Source organism: Balearica regulorum, chromosome Z, assembly GCF_011004875.1.
Source record: "Balearica regulorum gibbericeps isolate bBalReg1 chromosome Z, bBalReg1.pri, whole genome shotgun sequence".
NCBI lineage: Eukaryota > Metazoa > Chordata > Aves > Gruiformes > Gruidae > Balearica > Balearica regulorum.
In genome coordinates, this window is record NC_046220.1 from 34623954 (window position 1) to 34648857 (window position 24904).

Genomic DNA, 24904 nt, shown 5'->3' on the forward strand with positions numbered 1-24904 from the left:
CCATCTACAATGGGGTTACAGCATTGGTGGGCAAGGGAAGAGCGACAGATGTCATCTACTGGACTTGTGCAAAGCATTTGACACTGTTCTGCACGACATCCTTGTCTCTAAATTGGAGAAACATGGATTCGATGGATGGACCACTCGGTGGATAAGGAATTGGCTGGATGGTCGCACTCAAAGAGTTGTGGTCAACAGCTCAATGTTCAAGTGGAGATCAGTGACGAGTGGCGTTCCTCAGAGGTTGGTACTGGGACCGGCACTGTTTCACATCTTTGTCGGCGACATGGACAGTGGGATCAAGTGCACCCTCAGCAAGTTTGCCAACGACACCAAGCTGTGTGGTGTGGTCAACATGCTGGAAGGAAAAGATGCCATCCAGAGGGACCTTGACAAGCTGGAGAGGTGGGCCCATGCAAACTGCATAAATTTCAACAAGGCTAAGTGCAAGGTCCTGCATGTGGGTTGGCGCAATCCCAAGCACAACTACAGGCTGGGTGGGGAATGGATTGAGAGCAGCCCTGAAGAGAAGGATTTGGGGGTATTGATTGATGAGAAGCTCAACATGAGCTGGCAGTGTGCACTTGCAGCCCAGAAAGCCAACTGTGTCCTGGGCTGCATCAGAAGAGGTGTGACCAGCAGGTCGAGGGAGGTGATCCTGCCCCTCTACTCCACTCTGGTGAGACCCCACCTGGAGTACTGTGTCCAGCTCTGGGGTGCCCAGTACAAGAGAGACATGGAGCTGTTGGAGAGAGTCCAGAGGAGGGCCATGAAGCTGATTGGAGGGCTGGAGCACCTTTCCTATGAGGACAGGCTGAGAGAGTTGGGGTTGTTCAGCCTGGAGAAGAGAAGGCTACAGGAAAGATAGTGAGGGATTGTTTGTCAGGGAGTGTAGTGACAGGACAAGGGGTAATGGGTTTAAGCTGAAGGAGGGTAGATTTAGATTAGATGTTAGAAAGAAATCCTTTACTATGAGGGTGGTGAGGCACTGGAACAGGTTGCCCAGAGAGGTTGTGGAGGCCCCATCCCTGGAAGTGTTGAAGGCCGGGCTGGATGGGGCTTTGGGCAATGTGGTCTAGTGGAGGATGTCCCTGGCTATGGCAGGGGGGTGGAACTGGATGATCTTTGAGGTCCCTTCCAACCCAAGCCATTCTATGATTCTGTGATTCCATGACTTCTGTGCTGAGCTGCAGCTGATGAAGCTCTGGCCTGTTGTTTATGTATTTGTTTGCTTGTCTGGCACCACTGAGATGAAAGCCCCACTCCTGCAACGTACTGGTAGACTGACACAGATGAAAGAAGTGTAACAAATGAGGTACAAGCTGTGTGTAGGAAGGGAAGTACAAATGGGATCCCGTAGCAGCAATGGAAGGATGTACAAAGCAAGACTTAAAAAGGCAGTGTGGAAAATGGAGAGAGGAGAGGAAGGTGTGAGAAAGGAAAAGGAAGAGAAGAGAGAAGGAGAAAGGAAGGCAGGGAGGAAGGTGGATTTGGATTTCCTTACACAAATGCCTTTCTGTTTGATGCAGCCATTGACAAACCTGTGGTTCTTAAACGAGCAGTTCAAGTGCATCTATATGATGGGGCTACCTCATGTGTTTGATTGCTGATGCTGCTGTCATTACTGATGACCTGGAATGGGAGCACAGCTCTTTATGTGGATGATGTTAATGGTCCAGTGTAGAGTGAGGATGTGAAGAGGAACTATGATAGGGAAATAGCATCATGTGCATATTGCAAAATCTGGGAAAAAAAATAAAAAGGAACAAAAATTTAAGGAGTGACATTGAAATAGGGAAAATATAAAGTAATCTGAAATGGGGCACACAAACGTTCTCTGTGGGTGAGAACAATGTGGGAAGCACGGAGCTGGAGGAGTGAGCAAGGCACTGTTGTCAGTGCTGAATTAGCAATGACTTTGCTGTATTCCCTGCACTGCCTGAGCAAAATCACTGTGTCTTGGAAGGAGGGGAAAGTAGGCGCTGTCTGTACCTACTCCAGTTCAGCTGCTGCCTTCAGGGGTTGGCAACAAACTTCTAAAATCCTATTAAGGGGCTGGAGGGAACAAATAAGTGATGAGGGTCTGTGAGGACTGGGTGATGTGGAACCTATGAAATTGTGAAGGTTGAGATCCTGGCTAAGGGATGTGATTGCAGCTTGTCTGTCTTCAAAGCAGAGGTGGAGGAGCCTGTGGCTGAGTTACAGACTTCAGGTTTACCACAGACAGCTCTGAGCTCATGAATTTTCTGCATTTATTATGGAGAACACTAAAATGTGTGTTCACACTTGGTCTGCTAAAACCCTGCTGGGCTTTCAGAAGGAAAAACTGATCCATAAATAAAGAGAACTCCTTAGAGCTGGAGCACAGAATAAAGAGACAAAAATTAAAAACAAAGCAAAGATGAGCCTTTGGGGACTCTTGAAAACATCCTCAAGCCTTGTGTTTTGTGAGGGTCTGCAATGGATGATGTGGTATGTCTGTCTTTGCTTAATCTGTACAGCTCATTAGCAAATGAAAGCACAATATGAAATCTCTACTGGTTGTTTCCATATGGAAAACAAGGACGGTGGTAAACTCATCAGAAGATTTTATGAGGAGCTGCCAGCCACTGGGTCTCATGGGTCTGGCCTGAGCAACATGGACTCTGTGAGGAGTCCAGCAGTTGTGCTGACCTGTACGTGGGAGTGCATTTGACAGCTGCCCAGTCATTTCAGAGGAAGGTGAAGTCAACTCTGGGTGCCACAGGGATTGCTTCTGCAACAGCCAGAGATTCTTCCTGATCTGGCATTCTTTTCTACCAAGAGAGAAGTGTGGTAGTTTGGCACTGAGTAGGAATGGTGTTGCTGTCTTGGTACCATTTCTTTCACAGTTCTCAAATGTTTCTTGGACTCGATTAGGAGACACAAAAATTGTTTGCAGACTGCAGCTCTTGCTGTATCACTATGCAAAAGATGTTTACTTGGTTATCTCTTTCTGCACAACCTGGTTTATCCACCTTGCATTAGCATTTTGCTATAAACTGATGTATGCAACGTCTCATCTTTGGGCTTGCCTGTGTCTGTTAAGTTAGGCTCTTATCCAAGGAAACATGTTACTATGTATTTGAAAATAAGCCTCCTGCCCTTGCTGAAGTCATTAAAACTGCTCGGGTCATTAATTTTGATATATGTATGCATACACATGACTAGCAATGTTGCTTAGTGGCTAAGAGAAAATACTTACCCCTAGGTAGATTGCTGACAAAACACAAGACAGGCGCTCTGTCTGTAAAAATCATGTAGTTACAAAAGCTCTTCCCCTTCAGCTTAGCCTCATGAAATCTGTGGCATCTCTCCAGATGAAGACTGGAAATGTTTTCCTTCCTTTTTTAGCAAACTGGGTTTGTGTGTGTGCCACAGGCACTGTATATCATTCTAGTATATTTATACTTTCAAGTTATTGATTGGTAGATGGGATGATAGCCCTTTGGATTTATTTTGCTGCTCATTTATAATTAATTTGGCACAGGCATAAAAAATCAATCTTTATTCATTTACCATCTATTCACCATGATTGTTTTTTAGAAGGCTTAAACATAGAAGAGCCATGCACTAGGCAACTGGCCGACATGCACGTGGTTCCAGACGTGTTGCCGTCAGATCTGGCTCTAAATTTTATCTACATTTTCCAAAAAGGGGGTGTACTTTTCGGCCATCTGTACAGATGTGAAGACCACTAGCCATCCTGGTAAGCGCCTGTGCAGGGCTGCCGAAGTGTTTGTCAGTGTGACTTCCCTCAGTGTGTGGTATGACCCTGCTGGATGGAAATGAAGGGGGAAGCCTGTTGCTTTGAGGGCGTCTCTGTGTTCCCTGCAAACTCTTGAGAGTGATCTGCACCAGGTGGAGCAGGAGGTCATGACAGAAGGATGGCCAGCGCAGTGAGCTTGGGGCTCTTGGAGAGAAGGCAAACCTGATGCTTTGCCCATTGGCAGTCCAGTTGCTGGAGCTGAGTGACGGACTTGTAGAATAACCACTGCTCCCGAGTCCTGATCACTTACACTCCACTGGGCCAATTACACAGAGTTCACAGGGAGTATTCTCTGTATCACTTTCCCCAGCTGCCTCTAACAACTGCCTGTAATTTGCCTTGATAAATACAGTAGGTATGAGCATTGAATTCAAAATGACAATTTAAGGTTTCAAAGCAGTTCACCTGCTCTGCAATGCTTTAAAGATCTCCCAAATGCAATCTTTTGTGTGTGCTTAAAATCTGCCTCTGCCACTACTCAAATATATTTATAGGCTACTGGTGGGCTGCCTATGAAAATTCTCATCCCACAGTTTTTACTTCACATTGGTGAATGCTTCTATGTTTCATGAAGGTTAATGCTACAAAGGGAGAGAAGCAGCTGCTCAGGATAGGATTGTAAATGCCTGCTAACCCCCTTAATCTGTGATCTCAGTAATGCGTTCACTGCACACTGTAGAAGCACAGTTCTGTATCGTTCATGTAGAATCAAAGGATTGTTTCACTTTCCTTGATCCTTGCAGTGTATCCACCTATGTTTCCTTTGAATCATTTCTCCAAATCATCTTCTGCAGTATTCCACTCCTGTCCAAAAAAATTTAAAAAAAAAGGCTCAGTTCCCCCTGTTTTCCTGCCCCCCTCCTCCCAGTGTGCAAGCATGCCCAAGATGAATCACTGCATAATTATATTCCTATTGCTTGTATCCTTCCGTTGGCTCTCCCTTTCCGCTCATTTCATGCTCGCTTGCCAATCAAGTCTAACATTAGGGGCCTGGTTCTTTGCTGGGATTAATTAACCCCAGGGAAGACCTTCAGCAGCTGTCTAGGGGACACCCAAGAGCCTCCAGCCCGCATCATGGTTCTAGAGGGCAGGCTCAGCACAGCTTTGCAGGTACACCATTCCATAATTTGCCTTGAAAAATTGATCCCTGCTTTAGGCTCCTGGCCACACTGTGGCTTTGAAATGGTGTCTGAGGCAAGACAAGAGCTTGCCTGACTTTCCAACCGTGCACAGGGAGGCATGAGCCAGGAGGGCACTGACTTTCAAGGGGCAATGGTGGGTGGCAGGGCTGTGGATATGCTGCAGCCTCCTGTAATAGTGGGGGCGAGAACAGGGAGGGAGCTGAGGTAGACCAGCACTTGATAAATGAGGTATTTGTCAGAGGGATTTTGGGTTTCAGGCTTATGCTGCATCTTCTGCAGACAGGCTGCTGTGGTTGCTGGGATGGGAGCTGGCTCTTCCCTGGTGCCCCCCCAAGAGGACAGCCATGTGTGTAGCATGGGGAGCAGGGCAGAAGCAGTCTTTGAAGGCCTGACATGAGGTGCCCTAAGATCTGCTAATCAAGTATCAAATTAAGAAATGATGGCTGGACGCTCATGGAGTCGGAGATCTGACCAGGTAGACTTGGTCCTCAGCTTCCCTCTCTGCCTATAAGTTACTTGGGTTGAAGCTCTCAGAGGGACCCCAAATGTGTCAGGAGCCTAAAGTGGCTGGGCACTGTTCCTGAGTCTTCCTTCAAACCTCCCAGCTGCAGAGCTGAAGCACACAGATCCGTACAGCAGGAGCGAGAAGCCTGTGGAGTGCAGTTATAACCTGTGAGAGCTGCAGGGACATCTTACTGGTGACCTCTCCTGTGTCTCAGTGCCCTCATTACTGACTCAGCCTGTCTGTGATCGCGTTGCAACCCATCTCCGTTCTTTGAACTCTCTCTCCTTTGGATTTCATTTCAAGTTGATGGCTTCGGTATCCACACTATAAACCTATTTGCCCAATTAAGAACACAACCCTGTTTCTGTAACAGATACTGTTCACTTGCAAAATTTTGGGACTGTAGGTTACAGACTGTCACACTTGCAGAGTCTGCCCAGTAGCATCTGCACATCAGCACTTGTGTGCTGATGTAAACTAGTTCCCGAAAGCAGTACAAAACAGCAACTGGGAGGTGCAGTGGCTCCTCTGCATTTCCACATGCAATATTTCTTTGTTTAAAGGAGGCATGCCTGTGTGCAGCTTTGACATGTAAGCCCTATGTGTTGTCCCTGCTGGCTTCTATGGAGGTGGCATCTGCCATCTCTTCATATTCCAGGCACGTCTCACTCTGAGTATGTAAAGCTAGTTAAATCATAATTCTGTTTTTGCACAGGGGAATGTCTTGTGGGAGAGTGAGCAGTATCAGTTTTTGGAAATCTGGCACTGGGGCTGGCTCGATGCGAGGAAGAGTTGGGATGTAAAGCAGGTTTACTTTGTGGAGGTGCACTCAGCCAGCACCCTATTTGCTTTGTAGTTCCTAAAGAAAAATGAGACACGCACAATAGGCGTTTCTTTCCCTGGTGCTAAGATACTGCAATGAAAAGCTAGCCTGGAAATATACTCACTTCAAAGGAATACCAGCCCAAAACATGCTTTTGCAGAGTTCGAAAGTTAGTCAGCTTAATTAACATTTTGGCAGCTAAATAGTAGCACTTCTATTTACAGGGACAACGGTCAGGGAATAGGATATCGAACATTGCAGTTCTGATCTGTCATATGTACCTGACCTCCTCTTTGGTCTCGCTAGTTTGCTCAGCCTATAGCGGTAATAAGGGTGTTCTTGCAGTGTTAGCGGACATCCTGTAGCACAGCTAGGTGCTGCTGGAATACTAGTCCCTGTGGTTTTCAAAGTTGCTCCTAGGTCGCCATCCTTGCAGAGCTGTGTAGAACCACCAGCCCCAGGCAGCACCCATGCTTTCAGGAGGGGCAGGGTTTCCTGTTGGGAGCTGTGGTCATTTTCTCTCCCTACTCTGGCTGTACCTCACCTTCAGGCAATCACTGCTTCGTGGAGCTGGTTTCAGTTCTCCCTGCTGCATTGCTCTGCTCTTTTCTGGCTCTGGGCGTTGTGGTTGCAGAGCACCGGACTACCCAGGCTGCAATTTGATCTGCTGCTTTTCCCTGCCCAGCTCTGGTCAGTTTCAGCTGTGTCCGGACTGCTCCTTTTTCTGTTTAGCTTTATGTGATGACTTCTTTTCTTTTTTTTTTTTTTTTCATTTTTGTGCTGCAGAGCTTCTAGTAGTTCAAGACCCATTTGCAGGCATGTTCAGTGCTTTAGCTGCCATTTCGTAGCTGTAATGTCTTCTAACCCCAGGTGACCACACGACACCAGCGCCTCAGCCAACACCACACCTGGCCTTTCTGTGGAGCAGGGGTCTTCTCTCTTTCCTGTAAGGCAAGGATACTGCTTCGCCTTTGCTCCATGGCCGTTTCCAACAGAGGAAGGCAGGGCATGGGAAGAAAGCAATGCTCAGTTCTTCCTGCGCTGCTGTGCCCTCTGCAGCACCCCGCAGATCTGACTAGCTGAGAGGAGTGTGTCTATCCTCCTCTGCAGCACATGCTCCCTTTAGGATGTGCTGTGCACAGTCCTCCCCCTGCTCCATCCTGCCCAGTGTATGATTTTCTCAAATAGATAGAATACGGTTCTTAATGCCTAATTCTTATTCTAAGAATACTTTCCTGCTCCTTGCTGGAAAGATGATTAATACTGCATTGCCCGGCCAGTCACACTATCCCCAGTAGAGCTATAAATAAATACCACCCAGCAATTGCATACAGCAAGCCCTATTTTATTATTTTCCATTCATAATACAAAACATAAGAAGCAATTGCCATTTAGAGACGAGGCTGAGTAACAGCTATAGTTTAGTAGGCAACCAGCTCTTTCATTCTCCCAAAATCCAGGGGCAAAGAAATCTCACAATTATTTTTGTGTAAGTTTTATTGTTCTCTAGTTAGGATGATATTTGTCCATCTAGTTGGCTGGGACACATAATTAAGTGTGCAATGTGTTTCACATGGCCCTAGGTAGGAAGACTTTACCTGCTTAAAATGATGTGAAAACCTTCCACCAGGACTTGTTTTGTTCAGTGGAAAATTGGTTTCTTAGCCAAAATGCAAACAACTGTTATGGTTGCCATGGTATCTTCATTTCTTATGAAACAGAAGTCCCTTCCAATGTTGGATAAGCAGTTTTGATTCAAAAAAAGAGATAAAATATTTTTAAAGTACTCCAGTTTTGCATATTAAAAATGTCGAGGACTGAAGCCCTTCACAGGAATGGTTTCCACTGACATTTTACTAATTTATTTAAGTTTGGAGTTTTCGTTTAAAAAAAATAAATAATGAGAACTATTAAACCCTAAGCTTTAGAGATTCCCACCCAAAAGTAATTTTCAGCTGGCTTTATTATGACCCTGCCTGAGCTCTTCAGCCGTGAGTCATTCCAGAGGGCGGGTGGATGGGAAGAGGGATGTGGGAGAGGGAAGGGGCCGGTGTCTCTCCCATGCGGGATGAGGTGGGTGAGGGGATGGTGGTGCAGATGCCTGCCCTGCCTGCCTGCCAGACAGCTGCCTCCTGAAGTCTCAGGTGGCTGCACACTGTATACAGACCCCTTAGGTACCAGCCCCTCAGCGGGACTGTAAAGCCTTTCAGGGAAAATGCAGTTTTTCTTCTCCGTCAGTGCCGTGGCTCAGGGACTTGTGAAAGGCTTTCAATGCGGTTACATGAAGACTTTCAATTAGGCGGGTTTTGTTTTCATACAGCTGCTAGCTTTCTGACAAGTAAACGGAAAAAATATCTGCCATTACAGTATTATTCACCAAAGCCTCGTTTCCATCAAGTACAGTGCACAATAAACTTGCAGAAACATGATTTGTTGGAAAAAAGTTCAAGGCACTTAAGACCTGTCATAGAATTAGTTTCTTTGTTTGTTATACAAAAAGCTACGTATCTCTAAAAATGAAACTCCTCCCAACCCCTTGAACACACGTTTTTTATGGTCTTTTATGTGATACTTTCTCCAGCTCACTAAGGCACTTGATTAATGATTAAATGAAAGGACCAGTAAAGCCATACTTTCTTAGAAATCAGCCTATGGTAAGTCCTTGTATAATTGTAGTCTATATGGTTTTGCTGTAGGAAGTCAAACACAGAACTAATAAAAACATTGTTGAAGAAATAAATTAGAATCAAGGTAAGGATTTACAAAAAGAAACTAAGAGACTATTAGCTTGATCTTGTGAAAGCCTTTAGATGGTGGTTGATTAATTAATTGCTAAATCCTCATTGCTAGAAGCTCCTTCTTGTTAGCTTTTAGTGAAAGAGGATCATTTTTTTACAGAACACCAAGTAAACTGTAAAGTAGTCATGAACAAAAACTGGAAACTTTAGAAAAATATAAGAAACCAGGCCTACAGGGAAACATCCTAATGACTCAATAGTCGCTATTCAGCTCTTTGGCCCCCTATTCTGAGACTAGGAGGATGGAGGTTACAAGTTACACATCCCCATGGTTAAAAATCGTGGCTATGTCTCCCCAGATTTGTACAACTTTGTTAAAGGTCATGCGCTTGGTGCTGGAGGAGAAGGGGATTTCTCCTAAATGCTCACACTTCTCTGATTTTCCTCCCTTTGTTTTAGTAATGTAAAGCACTGGAGGTTTCCTCTCCACAGACTTGAGGAACTGGTGCTGCTGGGGGCACTGCCAACTCCCTGGGAAGGCCAGTGCTTTTGCAGGGGTTAGTGGCTGGGATGCATTACTCTGGTGTTGTGCACAGCAGGTAACCTCCTCCTGTTACTGCTCACCGTTAGGGTTTACCCTGGTACTCTTTCAAGGATTGCCACCTGAATACTTCAGGCTGCAGCTCTGATCATCAGGGTGCAAGGTGCAAATTCATCTCCAGGCGGTCTATCCCAAGGACTTGATGCAGCAAACCCTACTGCTTTCAAAACTTTAGCCTGCTCTTGGGCTTGACCTGCTGTCCCTTTTTGTGGGATTTCTGCTGCTCCCTGTTCAGTAAATGGCATCTATCAGAAGAAGAGGCACGATCCTGCATAGAGATTTTCTGCCTTGTCAACAGGGAAAGAGCAGATCCTGCCTAGCTGGACCCTAGAGAGCTCCCAGCTCTTCTCTGATCATGGCTAAGAAGTCTCACTTTCTGTGTGGCTGCAAGGTGAAAAGTCCTCACATCTGTGCTGAAACTGGTCAGGTTTAGAATGAAGATTTTGTCATCCTGACTTTCCTTTTCTTCCCCAGTTGGTAAGTTGTGAAACTGAAGAAAAGAAATACGAAAATCTTGGATAAGCACTAAATAATGTTTATTTTTGAACATGACGAAGCCAGCAATAGTAAGGTGGCAACTTGGAGGCAACTCTCAGAGGATGTCCAGCTGGGCTTGGGAGTCCACTTAAACTATCAGGTCTGGCTATCAAAGTGAATTCGCTGTGTGCCAGACAACATGCCCTGTGCCCACCCTGTTCTCTGTTCACCTGTGACAATTCTGCAGCTTGCTTTCCCATCAAGGGGCTCCTTACCCTTGAAGGCAGAGTGGGGACCTCTCCCTTCAGCTGTAACAAGGAACGTGTGCAATTGGAAAAACCTGTGAAGTATGAAAAACAACAGGATAAACCAAGTACTAACTCGCTTGGCTGAAGCGTTGTGCTGATCAAACAAGCAAAACCTTCTGAAAACATTCCCAAGTGCAGGTCCAGATTTTTTATTTTTTTTGTGAGATCACATTTAAAATTAAAAACAGTAAGTCCAGCAGAGGAGAATTTTGCGTAGATCTGCTCTGTTTTTACAGAGGCAGAGAGTCCACAATTAGAAACCTCATCTCAGCTGTGGCCTCAAAAGTCCATCAGTGATCCAGATGACATTTGTTTTGTTTTCTGAGCCCTTTGTATATGTCTGAGGATGTTAGGCTAACTTATTGCCCAAGACAAGATGGTGGTAAGTGTCACTTGTAGAAAAGTGCAGCAGCTCGGTTTTCCCCACACTTGTTGCTGGAGGTTACATGTCCTTCCCTCTTTGAAGGCAGGGGCAAGGATGCATGTCCTCTCCATTCTTAGGATGCTTATTTAGTTCAAATAGGAAAAGAATCAGGAGCAGGGCTGCACTGAGCACTTCTGCTAATAGCAGCTTTGTCCATAGCAAACGCATGATTAGCGAGTACACAGGTGTGGTGGGTTGACCCTGTCGGAGGCCAGGTGCCCACCAGAGCCGCTCTATCACTCCCCTCCTTCTCTAGACAGGGGAGAAAAGGTACAACGAAAAGCTTGTGGGTCGAGATAAGGACAGGGAGAGATCACTCACTAATTATCATCATGAGCAAAACAGACTGAACTTAGAGAGGGAATTCATCTTATTTATTACTAGGCAAAACAGAGTAGAGGAATGAGAAATAAAATCAAGTCTTAAAACACCTCCCCCCACCCCTCCCATCTTCCCAGGCTCAACTTCACTCCTGGCTTCAACCTCCACCCCCCTCAGCAGCACAGGGGGATGGGGAATGGGGGTTACGGTCAGTTCATCACACGTTGTTTCTGCTGCTTCTTCATCCTCAGGGGGAGGACTCCTCTCATCCAGCGTGGAGTCCCTCTCATGGGAGACAGTCCTTCACGACCTTCTCCAATGTGAGTCTCTCCCACATGCTACAGTCCTTCACGAACTGCTCCAGCGTGGTCTCTCCCATGAGGTGCAGACCTTCAGGAGCAAACTGCTCCAGCGTGGGTCCCCCACAGGGTCACAAGTCCTGCCAGCAAACCTGCTCTGGCATGGGATCCTCTCTCCATGGGTCCACAGGTCCTGCCAAGAGCTTGCTCCAGCGTGGGCTTCCCACAGGGCCACGGCCTCCTTCAGGTGCCTCCACCTGCTCTGGCGTGGGGTCCTCCACGGGCTGCAGGTGGAATCTCTAAACCCCCTCATCCTCCCTCCATGGGCTGCAGGGGGACAGCCTGCTTCACCATGGTCTTCACCACGGGCTGCAGGGCTCCAGCACCTGGAGCACCTCCTCCCCCTCCTTCTGCACTGACCTTGGTGTCTGCAGAGTTCCTGACATCTTCTCACTCCTCTCTCCAGCTGCAAAAGCTCTCTCTAACTTGTTTTTTCCCTTCTTAAATATGTTATCACAGAGACACTGATTGGCTCGGCCTTGGCCAGTGGCGGGTCCGTCTTGGAGCCGGCTGGCATTGGCTCTGTCAGACACAGGGGAAGCTTCTAGCAGCTTCTCACAGAAGCCACCCCTGTAGTGCCCCCCGCTACAAAAACCTTGCCACGCAAACCCAATACAACAGGTATGCAGATCAAGACTGCAAAACATTTTTCCTGGCTCTTTTCCTTTGTACTCCAGCCTGGTTCCATACAGGGACACATGCATTTTATTGCTGATGTTATTTAGTAGACTAGACACGGGTCAGGGTTTTCAGCAACCTAAACATTTTACTTGGCTTTACTGCCCATCAGCAGATGTTCTTAAATACCTCATCTTTTTTTTCTTCTCATCTTCTGTCTGGTCCATATATTTGTTGCAGAAATGTATCAGTGAGTATTGCATCTGTCATGGTAGATCCTATTCCCTATTCAACCTACTATATACTATTACAATTCCAATGTTGGCTCCTGCATTTCAGCTATGGAGTATTGCAATATTTATCCTCAGCTGTAGGAAGTAAAGCACTTCAATTTTATATCCCCTAAAACCCTGCATGTTGCAGGTGTGGTACACATTCTTAAGCATGAGAAATCACTGGACATTTGGCTGCTTAATGCTTATGTACTGCAGCTGGCCAATTTATTTTTTAAATAAAGATTTGGATCAAATAACACATTAGAAACAAAAGACTCTGTATCTTTTTTAAAAACTGATTATCTCCCATGATATTACATTTTAAGAATTTAAAAGCAAAACTGCTCAGTCTGGAGGATGATAGCTTTGTATTTGATCTCAGACCATGCATTATTGATTTCCAGTATGTGAAAAATATCTAAAATGTCTGCAACAAAAATGCAAATAATAAAAATGCTTTCACTGCTTTTGAAATTAAAATCAATTTTATATGCATTATATTGCAGGGAGTTGAAATTTGTTAAGTAGGTTAAGTAGTGGGAGGAATATTACAAAAAATGATTGCATTTCATTGTAAGATAAATTAGTAAAAATATTGTATAATTAGTATAGGAATAAAATAAGTTCTGCAATTAAATACCAGAATACACTAATGCAATGTTATTGCTAGGTGCTGAGAAACAGGTAAAGCAAAGGTTAAGTCTGACCTATAACAATCATCTCCTGTAAACCCTTGACAGTAATCATTCCTATAGTTAAGGAATCACAGCCTTTAATTCCCAAATTAAGTTTCTTTTGGAAGCCATAATCCCAGACTGATAGATGACAAGGTATTTACCTATTTCCAGTGGGCCAGGACTGGGCTGCCGTTGTGGGGCCAGGAAGAAAACAGTCACTGTATTTCTCCCTGCTGTCCTTCACTCTGGAGAAGAGTTGTAAGGGGGGTAAGCAGGGAGATTGCAGGTTTGGGGTTCATTTCACCTGTACTTGACTACAGCACCATAAGCTGCGTCTCCCTGAGAGCTCTCGTGGAAGACCAGGCAACAGCCTCACATGTCTGCCTATACCTGGGCAGCACATGTAACATCAGTGTCCCTCTCAGATAAGCGTCCCTGCTCTGGGTTTTGCTCATGAAGCCCAGCTGTCCTGCACCCTGCTGACAAAGCTGTGGGTGCGTGGCTCTGCTTCCTGGTCAAGAGCTGCCATTCTCCCAGGAGTCCATACAGGTGCCTCACGATGTGTGAGGTTTCCCCAGAGACTCATATTGGCTCTTTTTAATCTGCAAAGGTTTGCAGTTCTGGAAGAACCTGGGGTTTTGTGTGTTTGCTTGTTTTCTTGACAGCAACCCTGTTCTTCTTTTTCTCCTGAGAGCAGTTCTAGTTGGTTTTGCTATTGCACTGTATAGAATACTGGCCCTCCATCCTGCCCCTTTCTGAATGGAGTTCCCAGGGGAGCCAATCTTCTCACTGTCTGAGCAATGCTACAGGCAACTTTCAAACACAAATCAGTGCCTATTTCCCTCCTTGTCCTCCTTACACACCCTCAGAGTGCCAGCTCATGCATGTTCACGTTCAAGTTTCTCCTTATTTTCATTCTGTATTGGAGACAAAACAACTCTTGCTCTCTTTGGCTTGCAGGTTCATATACCGATGGGAGCAGTAATGACTGGACAGCTTTGATTCACTCTCAGTTACATGCAGAGTCCTTTCACAGACCCAGAGAAAATCAGACACTAGCCTGAAGCTTCTCTTATTTGCTGCCTTATTCCTAGGTTCTGCTGCCAACTCTGCCTGGTACAAGAGAAACTGCGTACTCTGGATTTTCCGCCTTCACAATATTTATTGGCAGTCTCTCTCTCTTATGAGTATAGATAGCAGCCTGTCTAAGGAACTGCTGAGCTTCCTCTGGGGTGTCTCCATACCCCTGGCACTAAAAAAGCCATCCTCATTATTGTGTGATTTGTAGGGATTTTTAATGCGTAATCTACTGGAAAATACGTAATAGAAAAGATTCAATTAGCAGAGGGTAAACACTTACTCCCTTGCCCTTGTGGTGACTATCTGCTTTTTTCCCCGTTTTCTTTCTTTTATTCTCTTTGGAGAAAGGATATTAAAAGTATATACCTGTACTTTTGTGTAGCTGATGCTGCTCTGACTTCTGAGCTTGTTCACTCATTTTTCAGAATCCTTATGATTTTCAAGGAGATCCAAGGATGCCCCTGGTTTTCCCAGGTTTGCTGAATGGTTTGATTGGATTTGTATTGCACTGGGTTCCAAAAATGCAAGATTAGTCCCTCTCTCTTTGGTCTTCTTTTGTGGGTTTTGGTTTGTTTTCTTCCCCCCCCCAATAAAGTGCACTTTACCCTCTCTTGCCTGATTCCACCACTTTTTATTAGAGGAGAAGGAGGAGGAGGAGAATGAGGAGTAATAGTAGTAGTTGTTGTAGATGTTTTGCTTTACTTGGCCAAGGGACAAGGTGGCTGTTTTGCGTGAAGCAATTTTTGTAGTGGTTGCTCTTTTTGAGGGGAAAGTGAGATCTGCAGCTGTGTACAATTGACTGTGTTGCATGTTGTTTTCTTGTTTCCCAGAAGAAGCTAAGCAAAAGAAGCCATTGGCCTGCAAAGTTAAGATAAAGAAAGAAAAATAAAACTATCTATACTAACAGGTAACCAATTTTCCATGAAGCTCTATTTTTCTTGTCTTAATGCTGTTAGCTTTCTCTAGCTTTGGGAGTTTGTGACTGTGTAAAGTAACAAGATCATACATAGATTAGCATAATAGCAATTGCAACAATAGTGTTTTTTAATAGATCATTTAGTAGTGCTTTGATGTTTTTAACAATCCCTAATGGTGCAGCACTAGAAATGATTTTCTAAGTGCTCAGAAATGAGACCTTAAAAAGAAAAAAAAAAAAGTTTCTGTCATTATGGAAAAGGCATCTATTGATTCCTGCCACAGAACTGGCACCTTCTAGTTCTCCTGAATAAATAATAGCCTTTGACATAATGCAGCACTGGACAGGTTAGAAAAGGAGCTAGCCAGTGAGAGATGTAACAGCTTCTTAGCTAAAATGAAGCTGAGAACTGCTAGGGGTGGGGGTCATCTTTTTGCCCAGTTGCTGCCACAGGAGCTAACCAGAATGACAGTTATTTGAAAAATGACCTGAGAGAATCTTGCTGAAGAGGCTCTTGTAATCAGAGAAAAAGAGATCTGAGACTCTGTGGAAGTCCCCAAACAGACTGGACCATGCAGACACCCCCAAGGTCCTGGGGCTGGATTTACTGTAGCATGACTCCAGTGACAGAAGGGGACTTCAGTGCTTGCTCTGCAGCAGACCTGGAGCATTTTGGTACTGGCACTTGCCTTTTACAAACACTTAACCAGGATCTTTGCAATTTCTTCCCCATATTGCAGACTGGGATGTGCTTCCCTGAGCTGTTAGCGTGGCTGTCAGAAACACCATCTGCCAGGACTATTTATTAATACAAGACCTGTTATCCTCTAACACAGAGGCCTGCCCTTCACATTGTTTGGTCTCCCCTGAAACCCTCCAGGTGAAGCCTACTGATCAGCACAGGCTCTGCAGTGCCACCTTGCACGGAGCTCCCCAAGGGAGGTCATCTGCAGGCAGCTCGCTGCTTGTCCGTGTGCGTGGTGGGACGTCTGTTGATTTCTGGAAGAGAAGCAGTCACATGGGCGCAGAATACACCCAAGATAATTAGGATTTGCTGAGAAGGTCTCCTTAGAGCAAGGGGATCACTGGCACAGCAGCACATGTGCCTGTTTCTGCAGCTGGCTCAGCCCAAGCAGGTCAGCCATCGCTGCAAGGCACTCCATTGCAAGGCACTGCCATCACATAAACCACAGGTGCTGCAAGTGCCCTGTAACCTCTGGAAAGGCGGTTTGTGTGGAGATGAATGTCACTGTTTAGGACAAGCTTCAGACATAATGTCAGAGAATTAAATACTGCAGTATGCACTTGCAAGTCACTACCAGGATTGCTGTTTTACTCTCATCCGTGTTCCAGCTCTACCTGCTCTGCTGAAAATCTTTGGGCTCTTGCTACAAGCCATAGGCTCTGATTTTTGCCTGAAACAGGCCTGTAACAAAGATGTCACATGGGTCAGTAGTGGACAGCCTGCACGTCTCTGATGGGGCATGACAGTTTATGCTCTTCCCTTCGCAAGCAGTATCACTTTTTTTTTAACAGAAGGATTAAGGCATCAAGAGACTAGGCTTTAAAAGTAAACCAGCACAATGGGCCAGTTCCTCGAGACCTGTGAACAGGATCTGTCTGGTGGGCTGAACCACTTCCCCCTGCTTTATGCTGTCTGCACAACTACCTTTCTATCTCATGGCACAAAATCTACCAGGCAGAGTCTGTAGGAGCTGCACTGAGATACGAATCACAGTTGGCTCTTACCAGAACGAGGAAGGCTTATGTATGCAAAGATGTGAAGGTCCAGAGATAAGAAATTAGTAAAACCCAGTTGCTAAGAATGAGATCTTGGGAGTGTGAATTTTAGTGGTGAGCCAAAGCTGCTGGAAGGTTGGTAATTGCCAAGAAAAGCAGAAAGAAATGGTTATGATTTTTAATTACTTACATGATCTCTCAAAAGATCTCATGAAAGATCTCCATAGTCCTTACAGAACTGAGAGCCAAGCTCAAAGTCAGCTAAGAGTTCAGATGAGTTCCATCAAGCAAGTCATAAGGCTCAATACGGAATCCTCTGAGAACATGAATTTTCTATACTAGGAAGTTTAAAATCTAGATTTAAAAATTATACATACATATTTTATACTGGTTTCATCACCAAAATTTGTCTCCGCAGCAGCAATCAAAGCCTTGGGAGTTATATCTGTAAGTCAATGTTGGGAATAATTTTAAAAAAAAAGCCTCCAAATGTGATATTTATATCTTCACAGACTATCTTTAGGTGCCATTTGTCATGTTCTTGCACAGAGTCTCCCAAACCTCCTCTTTCTGAAACAGCAATATTCCACAACTCATTCTTAAACTTTGGGAAAACACGGCAAGCTCCTAAAATACTTTTCATTCATTTCATAGAGCAATAACATCAATGCCAGTAAAATTAAATTGAGCCATCTTGTGCTTTCTCAAAGACACTTTCGGAATAGCTCTTTCACATCAGCTGCAAAGCACTTGCAAAGACACTAGGTTGCCAGCCTTATTGTTTTCAATGAGATGAGCAGAGGAGTGCACCATGCTTGTGATTTGCCGCATATAGAAATATGTCTCCCTGCGTCACAGCATCTCTGTGGGGCAGCAGAGAGTGTGAATGAAACAACAGAGAGGGTAAGCAGGCATCTGAAATCATATGTGAGGCTGACAGTGAGTCTGGGAATGGAGAGGGAGACAGAACAAGGAAATGCCAGGGAGAGGCAAAGGAGAGGGTGCTGCAGCTGTGTATGTGTCAGGGGAGAGTGTGGCTTTTTATGGAGTGAGGGAGAAACACAGCGAAAAGCAAAGACAATAACTCTGCATGGAAAGTATATTCCTGCTAGTAGATAATAGGGGAAAGAGCAAACCAAATTTAAGAACCATCCAGGACTGGAGATCAAGAATGGGGAGAGAGCTGTTAATGAGTGTGTGGCGATCACAGTAAAACGTATTTGCTGGCCCTCAAAGCTGTGAATTCAGGATGGTTTGTGTAAAAGTCTTTCGTAATGACTATGAGTGAGGGCTATAGATGAAGGTAAGACAGAAGATAAAAAACAGATGGGAGAGGGAGGAAGATAGGCAACACTGTGTAAGTAGATTATTTTGAGGGATAAAAATGTTTATGGGGAAGGCCAGGGTCATCAGAATAAATTTCATGCTTAGGTGGACCAAGACACTTTGTGGCATATAAGGCAAATAAGTTCCTACATGGGAGTGGTAAAGATGTTGGTAATACAGGAGAGGTAAAAGTATTCCAGTTATTTCTATCTTCTGTGCTTGGAAGCAGCAGCATGAAATGCTGCCTACTCTACTGGAAACCAAAGATAAATCTACTGGGATTTTCAATCAGCAGTCTAAGTAATTTGCTCACATGCTGTCAAAAGAAAGAAAGAAAGAAGCAACTCACCCTCCCTCACTGAAAAAAAAAATTTAAAAAATTGTATTGATAGTCTAAAAAAAGTCTATTAAAATACATGGAACACTGATAAAATATCTGAAGACTGGAATCTGGCTATTAGGAGGTAAACAAGATGACCAAGAAAATTATAGGTCAGTGTACCTGACATCACTCCTGAGCAAAATAATGGAAAAATTGATACAGGATTCAATTAGTAGAGAAATAAAGGGCAGGAATATAATTAATGTCAGTCAACAGTTTTATGCAAAATAGGACTTGTCAAACAGAATTTATTTCATTCCTTGAGATTATAAGTTTGGTTGATGAAGGCAGCTGTGGAGGTATAAGATTCTTTGTAATGATTTTTATCTTATACTGCTATCTCTGATACAGAAATACGTGCTATTCAACACTGAAATGTGGGGGCACTAAGAATTGGCTAGTAGTTTCTGAGGGAAGTTATAAATATGGGTCATTTCAGTGTGTTCTATAAAATTTGCTATTGATCCTATTCTGTATCTTTCCTAATATATGAAGGAAAATACAAACTCACTGAAACATACAGTTGACACAATGTCAGGCACAACGGCTGCAAAACCAGGGGCAAAAAACCCTGCTGTACAAAAGGAGCAATCAGGATTATTCAGCAAGCCATTTGAAGACAGTTGGGTTGGTACTGTTCAGTGCCAGGCTGTGCGTGTACGTACAGGGAATGGTGGCCTGACCTGCAGAGTGTGGGACTGCAGCATGGAAAGTAGTTTGGGGATCAGAGTAGATAAACCAGCTGAAATACGAATATACAGTTGATGCCACAGCAGGTGGATCTAATGTTGTCTTTGGAGATATATGCAATTGAAGAATGAAGACTAGAAATGTGGTGCTGAAAATTCAATACAGGAACACAGCATTTGTCCATGACCACAGGAAATACTGCAGAATAGAGATAATGGTGTGGGAGGCAGGGGGCTTGGGAGAGAGGCAAAAACTGTCTCAAAATGCATAAATTAGGCCTTTCCTTTGTTGCAGTGTTTGGAAATGTTGTTTGAGTTGGCTGCAGGTACGAATTTTAGAAAGGCTGAGCTCTGCTGGGTTGCTTTTTACAGGTCCTTATTCAGAGACTGTGACCTTACTTCATTATAAAATAGTTCCTTCCCCCAAAAAGTGAAGCAAAACTTAATTGAAGTGCCTTTCACACTGATTGCTGATTTTCAAAAGGAACGTCACTTCAAGCATTAATTCAGGTCATCTTGCCCTACAGTCCCTGTGCAGGCGAGCTTGGAAAGCATTCAAGAGATGTCATTTGTCCCCTCCCCACAAATGACATTAGAGCACAAGTACCAGAATGGTGTTTTTGATGTGGAAAAGAAAGGCATACAGGGAACTAATAGAAGTCACATTGGAATTTCAGGCTAGAAGAGAGGTATATGTGTTTTTAACCACATTGGAAGAAAGCTGTGAAAGAAATGATGTCTCTCTTGTGCTGTCTTTGAGTGAAGATGGGAGACTTCTCTGGAAAAAGTGCTGACGCGGCTCAGCCCCAGCTGGCAGCTGAGCACCACGTGCCGCTCGCTCACCCCTCCCCCGGCGGGATGGGGAGGAGAATGGAAAAACAACGGCAAAGCCTCGAGGGTTGAGATGAGGACAGTTTACTGGGACAGCAAGGGAGAGGGAAACAATCAACAACAGTACGGATAACAGATATTCACAGTGCGTGATAAAAGAAAACAATTTACTGATCCGACGACCGACCCACCAGACACTAAGCTGGTCCTCCGGGAGCCACGCTGAACCCATCCCTGCCCAACTAGCCCCCTTTTATGGTGAGCATGACATCACATGGTATGGAATAGCCCCCAGCCAGCTTGGCTCACCTGTCCTGGTTCCTTGTGAAAATTAACTCTACCCTTGCTAGAACCAGGACAAGTGCTTAGAGTCAAAATAGTTTGGAGGGCTCAGTATGAGGTTAGGTGTGAAATACGAAGCAACTTGAGATATGCAGGAGATCCTGATACAGAATCTGATCATGTTTAGTCTTACATGTGGTAACTAAAGAGAAGCTCATTGGCCAGTGAAGCATCTAAGAAACAGAAACATTAAGAGTCCCAGTCAGAGATAGTGCTGAAAGAGATGCTGTATCAGATAAAGCCATGCTTTTGCTTACATCATGGAGACGAGTTGAGCAACAATGTTTGGCTGTGTTACTTCTGCTCAATCACAGTTTGGTATGTGACGTTGACCATGGCTCTGAGACCCACCATAAGATTTGGGTGTATCACCCTCCTGGGAGGGCTTCACTTCCCCTTAGTGCACAAAGAAGCATTTTTACCTACTTGCCCATGCCTGAACCTCATCAAAAGCAGGACTGTGGGAATCACAGAATCACAGAATGGTAGGGGTTGGAAGGGACATCTGCAGATCATCTAGTCCAACCCCTCTGCTAAAGCAGGATCACCTCAAGCAAGTTGCACAGGATCACGTCCAAGCGGGTTTTGAGTATCTCCAGAGAAAGAGATTCCACAGCCTCTCTGGGCAATCCGTTCCGGTGCTCAGGGTAAAGAAGTTTTTCCTCATACTCAGACAGAATTTTCTGTGTTCCAGTTTGTGCCCGTTACCCCTTGTCCTGTCACTGGGCACCACTGAAAAGAGTCTGGCATCCTCTTGACATCCACCCTTTAGATATTTATAAGTATTGACGAGACCCCTCTTGGTCTTCTCTTCTCCAGGCTAAATGGCCCAGTTTTCTCATCCCTTCCTTAAAAGAGAGATGCTCCAGTCCCCTAATCATCTGTGTAGCCCTCTGTTGGAGTCTCTCCAGTAGTTTCCTGTCTTTCTTGAACTGGGGAGCCCAGAACTGGACACAAAACTCCAGATGTGGCCTCACCAGGGCAGAGCAGAGTGGGAGGATAACCCCTCTCAACCTGCTGGCCATGCTCTTCTTAATACACCCCAGGATACCACTGGCCTTCTTGGCCACAAGGGCACATTGCTGGCTCATGGAGAACCTGTTGTCCTCCAGGACGCCCAGGTCCTTCTCTGCAGAGCTGCTTCCCAGCAGGTCAGCCCCTAACCTGTACTGGTGTTTGGGGTTATTCCTCCCTAGGAGCAGGACCCCACACTTGTCCTAGTTGAACTTCATTAGGTTCCTCTCTGCCCAACTCTCCAGCCTGTCCAGATGTGACTGAATGCCAGCGCAGCCTTCCAGTGTGATAGCCACTCCTATAAGTTTTGTATTGTCAGCAAACTTGCTGAGGGTACACTCTGTCCCCTTGTCCAGGTCATTGATGAATATGTTAATCAAGACCGGATCCAGTACTGACCCCTGAGCACACTGCTAACTACAGGCCTCCAACTAGACTCCGTGCTGCTTCTCACAACGCTCTGAGCCCTGCCATTCAGCCAGCTGTCAATCCACCCCACTGTCCACTCATCTAACCCACACTTCCTAAGCTTACCTTTAAGGATGTTATGGGAGACAGTGTCAAAAGCCTTGTTGAAGTCAAGGTAGACAACATCTACTGCTCTCCCCTCATCCACCCAGCCAGTCATGCCATCATAGAAGGCTATCAGTTTGGTCAGGCATGATTTCCCCTTGGTGAATCCATGTTGACCACTGGACTGGAGTGACATTGGCTTTCCTCCAGTCCTCAGGCACCTCTTGTGTTCTCCATGACCTTTCAAAGATGATGGAGAGTGGCATAGCAACAAGATCTGCCAGCTCCCAGAGCACTTGCAGGGGCATCCCATCAGGGCTCATGGATCTGTAGATGTCAAGTTTGCCTAAACATTCTCTAACCCTACCCACCTCAAGCAAGAGAAAGTCTTCCTTTCTCCAGACTTTCCCTCCTATCTCCAAGGTCTGTGATTCCTGAGGGCCGGCCTTAGCAGTAAAGACTGAAGCAAAGATGACATTCAGTAACTCCGCCTTCTCTGTATCCTCCATCACCAGGGCACCCACCTCATTCAGCAGTGGGCCCACGTTTTCCCTAGTCTTTCTTTTGCTGCTGATGTACTTGAAAAAACCCTTCTTCTTGTCCTTGACATCCCTGGCCAGATTTAATTCCAGGTGGGCCCTAGCCTTCCTTGTTGCATCCCTACATACTCTGATTACATTCCTATATTCCTCCCAAGTGGCCAGTCCCTCTTCCACATTCTGCAAACTTTCTTCTTCCCTTTGAATTTCTCCAGGAGCTCCTTGCTCATCCATGCAGGTCTCCTTCCTCCTTTGCTTGACTTCTTACTCTTAAGGATCCACCAGTCTTGAACTAGGAGGAAGTGGTGCTTGAATATTGACCAGCTCTCTTGGACCCCCCTACCTTCTAGAGCCTTAACCCATGGGATTCTCCCAAGCAGACCTTTGAAGAGGCCAAAGTTAGCTCTCCTGAAGTCCAGGGTTGTAATCCTACTTACTACCCTGCTTCTTCCATGCAGGATCCTGAACTCCATCTCATAGTTACTGCAGCCAAGGTTGCCCCCAGTCTTCGCATCCTCAACCAATCCTTGTTTGTTAGTACAATGTGCAGCAGCACCCCTCTCCTTGTGGGCTCCTCCACCACCTGTGTCAAAAAGTTGTCATCAATGCTGTGCAGGAGCCTCCTGGACTGTGCATTGCCTGGCCATGTTGCTTTTCCAGCAAATATCAGGGTGGTTGAAGTCCTGTGTGAGAACTAGGGCCTGTGATTGTGAGGCTATTTCCAGCTGTCTGTAGAAGGCATTGACTTCCTCTTCCTGATCAGGTGGCCTGAAGTAAACACCCACAACAGTGTCAGCCATATTAGCCTGCTCCTTAATTCTTACGCATAAGCTCTTGACTCGTTCTTCATCCACCCCTAGGCAGAGCTCGATACATTGCAGTTGCTCTCTCACATAAAGAGCAATTCTACCACCTCACCTTCCTAGCCTGTCTTTCCTAAGAAGTATGTAGCAATCCATGACAGCATTCCAGTCATGCGAACTATCCCACCATGTCTCTGTCATTGCAATGAGATCATGGCCCTGCGACTACACACAGATCTCTAGTTCCTCCTATTTATTCCCCATGCTGCGTGTTGGTGTACAGGCATTTCAGAGAGTTAATCGAACATGGAGGTTTCCCTGGAGGAGTGAAAGAGGATCCACCATAGCCATACACACACTTGAGGGGTTGGCTTTCTGGTTCTCATCTTGGGAGGCAGCTAAGGATCACTTGTTGCTGCTTTGGCTGGCCTGGCTTATTCCCCACTTGGTTGCGACGGCATGAGCATTGACACTTTGGACCCCACTCCCCAAGTCCTTCAGTTTAAAGTTGGCCAGCCTGTGGGAAGCCTTATCGGAAATACCACAGAAACTATTCGGTCTTTGTCCTCACAAAACACCTTTCACTCTGTACTAGTCTTTGTAGTTGCTAGTTTGTGGCCTAGGGTTGTCAAGTACGCATAAATATTTTCAAGTCATTACACTGCTTCTCCAACATCTGCTCTGTTGTTTCTGTTTGGCATTGAACTGTCCCCTGTTACAGAAAGGAAGTTAGGTATATGTGTGAAAATATCTTCTATTTTTCTCAGCAGCCCTGAAAAAAAACTTTTATCAGGTTCACAAAACAAAGAATGTAGCCTTAAATTGCTGAAAGTAATTCCTTCTGCTAACTAAATGTAAGTCAAGCAGCTGTCTGTATTTTTTCCTCATGTTATTCCCTTTGCCTTTGTCCCTTAGGTACTAGTGACTAAGAATGGAAGCTTATAAAATATAAAGAAGAACATGCAAAGGCTCTCAGAGAATAAACAGTATTATTTCGTGACAAAACTACACACTGACAATTATCGAGCAACAGCATGACATGCAGAAGATATAGAAACCCTAAAAATGGAACTGACGTGATTGTGAGACTCCCACACAAACCAAGACTACAAGAGATTCACAGGTAGGACTCAGTTAAACTCTCCTCAACCTTGATGCTCACAGATTACATCCCCAAGGAAAGGAAATGTTTTTTGACAAAGGTTAATGACATTGGTTGGAGCTTCCTGATACTAGCAGTCTTTTGCTTGTGGGAGCAAATGTAGGGAAGGTACGTATGGAGGGAGGAAATGAATGGCTTAACACTTAAGTGCCCAGACTCTCAGAGAAGTTCATCATCTGTGCAGACACACACAGCAGAAGTGCTCAGGTATCCAAACATGCTCAGTGCCTGGTCTTTCCATTTTCACTAAGATTTCTACTGCCTGGGACTTTGTCTTCTCCTGAATACTTTAACTGCGTCTCAAGCTGTTCCTTTCTTTGTCTTGTCCTCTTCTGTCCTTCCTCCTCTGAATGTTCGTGGGACTTTCACCTCTCTCTCCATCCTCTGTTGGCATAGATTTATCTTTAAGCAAGGCATGGGGTTTCATTCTGCTGATAACTCTCTCCTACCTTTCTACTTTAATCAGTTGCTTTGTATTCTACTTTCCCCCAAGTATCTCTCCATGCATGCAG